We start from the raw sequence: 9,835 nt of genomic DNA, 5'->3' as shown, positions 1-9,835 counted from the left end.
AAGACATAAAGGTTTTCCGAGTGCTTTTAATTTAATTTTTCCAAATATAATGTTTGGTTAAATAATCGAGGATTAATAAAATTAATTAATATTAATTTCTAGTCTAGCATACGGATGTAATTGTTGAATCCTTCCAAATTTGGCGTCATTTTTATGATGCATTTGTTAATATATATTATCATCATCATCATCATCATAAGGTCGTCAGTTCTAAGACTGTATGGACGCGCATCTCCAATTTTTCCTATCCTGAGCTAATCTTCGCATTTCCCTTAAACTAGAACAACCCACATCATCCTTAACTATTCGCGAAGGGTAATCTAATCTAGGTCTACCTCTACCCCTCCTAACTCCTGCTTCTGCCTCTAATATGTCTCTGACTAGACCTTCATATCTGAGAAGGTGTCCCACCAACCTATCTCGCCTATTTCTTATTGACTTCCATAGAGTCTTCTGTTCTCCTATTCTTTCTAATACCTCTTCATTTCTAACCATTTCTATCCACGGTATCCTCAACCTCAACATTCGCCTGGAATAGAACGCTTCTAACCTTTTCTTTTCGGCCGCGCCCACTGTCCATGTTTCGCATCCGTACAACGCCGCGCTCACAAACATACACCTTTAACAACATTTCTGGAATTTCTAAATTAACCATTTGTTTTACTTATATTTATTTTCATATAGTACTGTTTTGTCAATACCGCATCCATTTTATTTAATGCTATCTGTAACTCATCCCTGATTGATGCTAATACTGCTATATATATTATACAGTTATTTTTATTTTTATTTCGTTTTATATGTCCCCACAATCTTTTAATTCTAATAGATAGTTGCACCTTGTGGTAACGAAATGGAAGTAATTTATTTATAAAGAAGAACTCTTGATGAAATTAAAAATATTTGCACATTGCATTTGATATTCATGAATACCGAGTATTGGGGATTAACCGACCTCACTGCTATGCTATAAATATTGATCCTAGGGAAGAATTCCAGGAACTTGAAAACTATATTTTTATGTGATATGCGGCGTCGCGAATCGAACTCCAAACGATGTTATAAAACAGCAATTTAAGGACGAGAACGTACGTCTTTGCCCATATTAACGCGATAATAATTTGAACTTGTCGTGACTTTAATGGATCAAAATAAAGTAGAAATGCTACCATCATAATCAAGAGACCGCAAGATTTAATTATATTTTTGACCACAAAAATTTATGTACATTTTCACTATATGTATAAGATACGTAGATGATAATGATTTCGCAAATACACACACTCTTACAGATGTAGTGCAATTTGTGTTAGTATAGTTATTTTTGTCTTGAATTAATTGTTTTTGTTTCTTCTGCAATTTCTCATGACTTTGCATAATACCGTTTTATCGGTTTTCTCAACACAGACCTCTTTCTTCATCACAATCCTCAACTTCTTTAGTTTGTGAAAATCCTAGTAGACAGTAGATTGAATGGTAAACATCCACATTAATATGATAATGTCCTTTTTCTCAAATACAAAAAGACTGAGCGCACATTTAAGTATGTATGCACAATACCACCCATTGTTTTTTCTTGTTTCAGTTTTTCAGCTAGCTTGCAATATTCCGAACAGAATAAAACCTTAGAAAGTAGATTTTGTTTCACACTAATTGGTTAATAAATTCGACTTAATTATCAGCTGTGTAAGACAAAAGAGGTACAAAGTCTGCTCCATGAACAAATGTAATAAGTATCTCCTTGCAGTTTGTAGGCTAGTTTTAAAATGGAACTGTGCTTTATAGATTCTCTAGCCTGCTTTCGAAGCGAAACAATAAAATATTTGCAAATTAAACATGAAATTCTCAGTACTTTTTCGCATTCTATACGAATCCCTTCTCTATTAAAATACTGTAAGTATCGATTTTCTTTATGCCTGCAGTCTTTTCTTGTTAAGTAATTAGACAAAATCATAATCTCTAGACAGTCTATTTACAAACGAAATTCGATTAGAGCATACTAGACAAGACAAAGGCTTATCATTAAAGCAGACGTAGATGTGTCGGACAAGACTTATCACACAACACAAAGGACTACCAGGTAAGACCAAGGACGAAACAAAAGCTTACTGGGTGAGACCAGACTTGAACGATAGGACAAAGAATTTTGTTGATGAAATTAGTTCTTCTTGGAAGAGATAAAGGTTTATAAGCAAAGGTTACTTAGAGCTGTCAGATAAGACTTATTACTCAAGACAAAGGACTGCCAAAGAAAACAAAAGACCAAGCAAATATTTATCGGACGTAACCAGATTTGGGCGTGTTGTTAGGCAAGATTATCGTTAATAGAGAGATTTAGATCTGTCAGACAAGACTTATTACTCAAGACAAAGGACTGCCAGAGAAGAGAAAAGATCAAAGAAAGATTTATCGGACGGAACTAGATTTGGCAGTCTTGTCATGCGAAATTATCGTTATTAGAAAGATATAGATCTGTCAGACAAGAATTATCACACAAGACAAAGGACTACCAGAGAAGATCAAAGTTCAAACAAAGATTTATCGGACGGAGCGAGATTTGGCAGTCTTGTCTGGCGAGATTATCGTTATTAGAGAGATATAGATCTGTCAGACAAGAATTATTACACAAGACAAAGGACTACCAGAGAAGATCAAAGATCAAACAAAGGCTTAACGAACGAGACCAGATTTGATCTATAAACCAAAGAGTTTTGCTGATGAAATTAGTTCTAATCAGGCGAGACAAAGGATTAAAACACGACTTATCACATAAGACAAAGGATTACCACAGAAAATTAAAGATCAAATAAAAAATTAATGGACGAGACCAGATTTGACCGATAAAACGAAGAGTTTTGTTGATGAAATTAGTTCTAATCAGGCGAGACAAAGGCTTAAAACACGACTTATCACATAAGACAAAGGATTACCATAGAAAATTAAAGATCAAAAAAAAATTTAACGAACGGGACCAGATTTGATCGATAAAAAAAATTAGTTCTGATCAGGCGAGGCAAAGGCTTGCTAGGTGAGACCAGTCTTACCAGACGAGACTGTGGTTTATCATAGAAGGCTTATTTGATGAAATAAAGGGTCGCTAGAAGAGGCTAAGACATAAAGGTTTTCCGTGTTCAATGAGATTGAGACGTGTGAGGCGACAACATGGCAGAAAAAAGTGGATCACTCTTGGAGCTGCACTGCTTTTCGTTCGTCCAATGTAGGTTAGACTTTAAGAACATAATTCACAAACTGGTCGCATAAACTAGCATATGTGTACGTACGTATGCAAAGTTAGTTGCGTATATTATCTCTCGCACAAACACACACCTTTGTCTTACATAAATCTACGTAGATTTGTATGTGAGTGTGCAGGTCCACCTTATTTTTTTGTTGTCGTGCGTCGTGAAAAAAGAAATAAGAATGTATCATTACACAGCAGTTTGACAGGAGGTCATAATTTTCATTAAATTGGCTCTCGGTACTTGTTTTAAACTGGTTGTTACAGATAATATTAAGGACAGGACGGCCGGTCGGTCGTCGGAATCTTGATTACTTTTTTTCTACGTGACCGGCTTTTGTGCAACGATAAATTTCGCCGGATCAAAGTGCGCAAGTCGTAATTAATTTGATCGGAAACGAAAACGAAAGCGCAACTGTTACATAAAGACCTACAGGCAGTAAATTCAAGCTGAGAACTTGGTAAAACGAAAGCACAAAATCGTTAATCTGTCGCTCATAAAATAAAGGAGTATGAAAATAAATAAAAGTAAAACTAAAATACTGGTATGCAAGGGAAAAGAAAGAAAAAGTAGGGAAAGAGCGAATATAAAGATAGCAGACGAAAAATTAGAAGAAGTGACTGATTTTAGATACCTAAGAAGTCAGATAAGTCAGGATGGAAAGAGTAGTAGGGATATAAAGCAGAGGATAGCGCAGGGTCGTGTCGCCTTTAATAAAAAGAAGTCACTTCTATGCTCGCGAACGGTTAATTTAGAAATTCGAAAAAGGTTGTTAAAGGTGTATGTTTGGAGCACGGCGTTGTACGGGTGCGAAACATGGACAGTGGGAGCGGCGGAAAAGAAAAGGTTAGAAGCGTTCGAAATGTGGTGTTATAGGCGGATGATGAGGATATCGTGGGTAGAAAAGGTTAGAAATGAAGAGGTATTGGAAAGAATAGGAGAACAGAGGACTCTATGGAAGTCAATAAAAAATAGGCGAGATAGGTTGGTAGGACACCTTCTCAGGCATGAAGGTCTAGTCAGAGACATATTAGAGGCAGAAACAGGAGTTAGGAGGGGTAGAGGTAGACCTAGATTAGATTACTGTTCGCAAATAGTTAAGGATGTGGGCTATTCTAGTTTTAGGGAAATGCGAAGTTTAGCTCAGGATAGGAAAGAGTGGGGGTACATGTCCAACCAGTCTTAGAACTGACGACCTTATGATGATGATGATGATGATGATGATGACCTTAGTAGTATCTGACCCCAGTGGATGGATCTATAAGACTATTTGTATTTAACACCACTGGTGTCATCTATTTTGGACATTTTAGTGGAACCGTATAAACTTAATTTATAGAACACTTATGTCGTATTTTGCAAAAAAAGCTGTAAAATTTAATAAACACACTGTATTACAAAGAACCATTAACGTTAAAAATTCGTAAAACTGTCTATGAAAAAAAATGTTTTCTTTTCAGTGATCCACTTAGTGCGAAAAAATGTTTGTCTTATAATTTGTCGATTAGTTGATATTTCTGCCTTTAATATCAAAGTAATTTTAGCAGAAGGATGCTTTTATTTTATCTATAATTAGGATCGACCCTTGTTATTTAAGATCGCCATTGTTCGTTTTCCTTGTGAGCATTTTGTGAACGAAATCCTGAATAAAATTAAATTTAGAGCACACAGCTGTATACGTAGGCCACGTCAATACTCCGGCGCTATTACGTCAGAACTGCAATCCTGCACCATTCTTCCCTACTTTCCGTGTAAAATAAAAAAAAACTGACCTTTTTGTTTTATAATCTTTACAGAACAAGCGGACAAAGTATCTAATAATAAAGAAGAAACTTATCGGAATTTTTTGTTTTCTATTTTCGTTAAAATGAGTGAGCTTTATAATATTCTAATATACAACTATGCACATTATCTAAATGTTTTCCCTTTGTTAATTGAAAAGTTCAGATTTGACAGATCAACTCTTAGAAACAAATATAAAAATTGAAGAAAGCAAGGTTTGATTCTCATACAGGGTCTTTTGCTCTGCGGCCAATCCTTTATTTGAAAGAAAATTAAAATATAAATCACAATTGCTCTTTCTAGAGAATGTTCTTGAAATAAGTAATTACATTAAGAACTATTTCACCATATCCAGGATTTTTAACGATACTGTTATACATAAGCACTACATATGTTAATTTTTAAATTAATCACACAGTCAATTAAGTTGAAGAATCCTAAAAGTTTATGGGTGTTTGACGATGGTACATTCATGCCATTTTCTACCAGTTCCAATAAATTGTGAACTTTATTATATCTAGATGTAGGGTGCACCTAAATTTTCGCAATATTAGAAATTCAATTTGCTTCTGTAATGTTTATTAGCCTTTCAGTAATTTGATGATCAACTGTGACATACATACAAACAGACGAGTGAATACGACAGGGGTATCTTTTTGTTTTTCGGGTAGGGACATTGTCAATTTCAATTTTTTATTGGGGATTCTCTTCTTTGGAAAAAATAAAGAAAATTCTTTACCCTTGGTAGCATTTTTCGTGTCTTTTCGGGCATGTTATAGTGAGAATTACACTTTCCTTTTCCGTCAATGTGAAAAATTATCTTCTGAGAGAATTTTATCTCGAAATAACCATCGCTATAAATCATCAGGTGATGAATAGGGTTGTCGTAATAAACCACGTGTTTTAAGACAGAGGAAGTAGCAAACTACATATGTATACACAGATCACAAATTTATCGTTTTTCCTTATTCTTTCTAACATACTTTTTCACTGTTGTTTCCTTCAACTGCGACTAAAGAAATATTTATTTCAACCACCCTATACAAACATAACAAGTTCTCTAATTAATGTTTTTATAATTTATTACCTTTAACTGACTCTTCCTAAAAGTTTCAAACGAGATGAATTCTAAGATGCTGCAGCAAACTAAATGAATATTAATGAAAACGCTCAACGCAATTAAGAATATCACCAGGATGACGAAAAAGTTTTAAAATTCAAGTGGCGAAACCCCTTGCGGAATATATATCAGAAGTTATTGAATAATGTTGGCAAAGTTGAAACGATGGGTCGCATAATAGAACATAAAAGAAGGTAAAAGACAAGGTTTCTGTGTGAGATACAAGCCAAAGAAGTTGCTGCTTTATTTAAAGCCATAAAGGGAATTAATCTTGAATTTCCTCTATTATAGTTAAACAAATGTATAGAAGACAACTAAACAATTTGTCAAGCATATCGTGCAGCGTGATGTTGTCATGTAGTTCGTCTTTTTTTTTTGTCTTTCGGTACTTCGTCCTTTCGACCGCACGCTGTCTTATACGCAAAACCATGTTAATAAGTCGACCATGACATGACGAATACAGTTGCATTCTTCGCAAATAATTGTGTATTGCATGATACATTCGGTTGGCCTCAGCAAACTTGCGGCCGGACTGTTACACCTCAGGCTCTATCGACTAGTGCCAAGTAAATTCCCCACGATAGGGCTCCAGAAAGGCGCATCTGACAAACCATATCTGTCGATAGGACCAATATTAAGAATTACCAAGTGTAATATAGGTCTAAGATTTAATGTCTACTTTCGAGTGTATACTTGGTTGCATACGTTCTAATGGTTGACGTGTGTAATTGGTTGCAGATACGTACATATACATATACATATTAAAATGTATATTACAAAATTATATCGAAATATGCTAAGGATTATGTGTAGGGCACATGTCAAGTGCCATACACCATTAACAAGGGTCATTAAAATACGGACAGATTACGGCTGGCTGGTAATAGTAAAATATCCGTAAGCAGAGGCAAGGCTGGAATCCGATATGAGGATTTAATTGAATTAGTTTGATTTGAGAAACATGATAATAGTATTTCTACGTATGTTTCTGGAGGGTGAAGTTCATGAAGCTAAGACTTTAGAAGCAAAAAAAGGACTAAATCTGTTTATGTAAAATCAAATCTAAAGTCGAACTTGAAGGATCAAAACAAAAAGTAAATTCAGGATCAATAAGGCTTTTATTCTCTTTGCTTTACTTTAAAAGCAGCTGTTTGCAAGCACACGTTGTCCTACTTTTAACACCCGTGCCCATGTAATTTTAAGTAAAAAATCGAATGAATTGGACCGTTTGATTTTGCATTATTTGAAATAAATCGGAGGCATAGTGGGGCTGTATTATACCTGTCTAACGCCTATTTATAATATTATACGTTATTGTATCGTGGTGGAAATTAAGTTTGCTTACTCGACAAAAAACTGTCTTCATTCTTTCTAATTATATAAACAGTAAGGTGAAATTACAGCGCGAAATCCTGTTATGTTAATGAAAAAAGTGTGGCGCTGCCTGACCTGATGAATAGGTTGATACCTAGCTACATTCGTAAACACACGCAACGATCAAATAAAAAAATTATTAGGAGGACAGGGATATTTTAAATAATAATATACATGCTGTATTCGTATAGGATCGATGAGAAATGAGGTAAACAACCGCTTGGATTATTAAAATTATACATCAATAGAAAAAAAAATTTAGCATCGATTTATAAATTATATAATTAAAATACATTTGTACTGTTAAATAACATTACATTCAATACACAAACAAAATCTTTCTGTATTGATTAATGTTGTATTGATCACAGCTTATCCTTACGGATTCTAAAAGGGACAGATCCTGGAAGTTGCAAGTTGCCTTAANTTAACTATTTGCGAAGGGTAATCTAATCTAGGTCTACCTCTACCCCTCCAAACTCCTATTTATAAATTATATAATTAAAATACATTTGTACTGTTAAATAACATTACATTCAATACACAAACAAAATCTTTCTGTATTGATTAATGTTGTATTGATCACAGCTTATCCTTACGGATTCTAAAAGGGACAGATCCTGGAAGTTGCAAGTTGCCTTAAGGAACACTGTTATTCGTCAAAGCATAAGATACAGCTAGTTTATTCAAATGTTGTCATTTAAAGGGTAGAACACCCCTGTGTTCCTATTGAAATAGTGCCACCTTCAACTTTTTCAATGCCTGTTGTCCTGCACTATTTTGTAATGAATGAATCCTACTAGGTGTTAACAAAATATATCTACTTCCAAATTGTTATTACCTATCTCATTATACGTATACAAAGATTATGAATCTGTCCCATAAAGTTGCTCTAAGTAGATAAAAAGGCCTTCGTGTGGGAAGGTCCTTGGGGGAAATTTCTTTGATAAAACTCATAAAAAGTTGTAATATCTTTTATAAGATATTTGCTATTAAACATAAAATAAAATATAGGCTGCAGAGGTTTATGAATCCTTTAGAGACAATTAGAAATTTCATAGAAAAAATACACACTGCTAAATTTTTGGAAAAGCAGAGGTTTCCGATTAGGATTTACTCCTTAACAAATTAATGGAAATTTGGAATGAAAATATTTTTTTGTCAATAATAATTTTCATTGGTAAAGGAAGGTCTTGGTCGTCAACTCTTTGCTCTAAATACCAGAAAAATTGTATGACATTACAGACCCGCACGAGTCTATTTCTAACTGAATAATAATTAAACGTTGGAGTGTCTGTTAGATAGAGACTGAGCTGTGTTAGATAATACTTACCATGGAATAAGTGAGGCCAATTAGCCTGTGCCCTACCAAGAGAAATTAAAATTACAATCGCGGTTGCTGTTGCTGGAATGCTGCAGGCACACAGTTGCTTTCTTACTTCACTTTGGCGAAGAACGCTGCTCGCCAATCCGCCGATTCATAAAAATCATGCGTGGACTTATTATCTTACTTTAACGTATACGCGCGTGTGCGATTACCTGTAATGTACTTACTTTTATGTGTACATTGAAACTTACTTAACTTGAGACATTTTAATATTACCGTTGGTTGTTGTTTACTTCTGTATTAGAGTGCGAGTTAGCAATTCGCCTTGGATGGATTTTGTAACGGAATTTTTTCTTTTGTTTTTTTTACTGTTTACTATACAAAATATGATTAATAAGTAAATAAATAAATGTTGGCATACTGTGCTTGTGATTGTACGGGATATTCCAGTTATCAGCTGTTGTACGGTTATTGTTGAATGCGGTCATCTAAGTACGAACTTTATTTTCTGGAATGACATGCATTGTAATGACGATTTTATAGCACGTGTGAGTTATTTAGATGGTATAATTTACTGTGGTCTTATTATTTTGTAGATACAATGTGTTTAGATTTTAATAACCAAATGGTAAAAAATGCGAGTCAGACTTGAGACTTGACGATGGACTTCCTGACTTAGAGGATTTTGTAGAAAATAAACACCTATTATATATTTAGATACGTTATGATTAGTAAAAAATTATCATCATATTGAGAATTTTTTTCAATTTTGTGATGAATAATAATCAAATTTCAATGTTTTGCATTAATGGGATTGTTTGTAATTAATTGTATTTTTTTCTGGTAAATTATTTAGAGCAAAAATTTATAATAAATACCCACTGGAAAATTGTCCTATTTTTGGCAAATTTCGTATTTTTCTGATGCAAAACTTTTAATAAATTTGAGTTTCTTCCTCCGTTTCAAAAAATCCATAAATAAAATCTGTCTGTG

At 34.0% G+C, this 9,835-nt stretch overlaps 1 protein-coding gene across 1 annotated transcript in view; it reads right to left on the bottom strand.

Moving 5' to 3' along the window:
- LOC108733047 (probable cationic amino acid transporter) overlaps positions 1-8,913 on the bottom strand; it is a 48,597-nt gene extending 39,684 nt beyond the window's left edge. The window contains exon 1 of the mRNA XM_018464075.1: positions 8,849-8,913. The gene's annotated coding sequence lies outside the window, so the exon portion shown is untranslated. The remainder of the gene's footprint in view (positions 1-8,848) is intronic.
- Between the last annotated feature and the right edge of the window lie 922 nt (positions 8,914-9,835).

The sequence above is a fragment of the Agrilus planipennis genome, unplaced genomic scaffold (assembly GCF_000699045.2).
Source record: "Agrilus planipennis isolate EAB-ADULT unplaced genomic scaffold, Apla_2.0 scaffold51, whole genome shotgun sequence".
Classification (NCBI taxonomy): domain Eukaryota; kingdom Metazoa; phylum Arthropoda; class Insecta; order Coleoptera; family Buprestidae; genus Agrilus; species Agrilus planipennis.
This window is presented reverse-complemented; position numbering and strand designations above follow the sequence as displayed.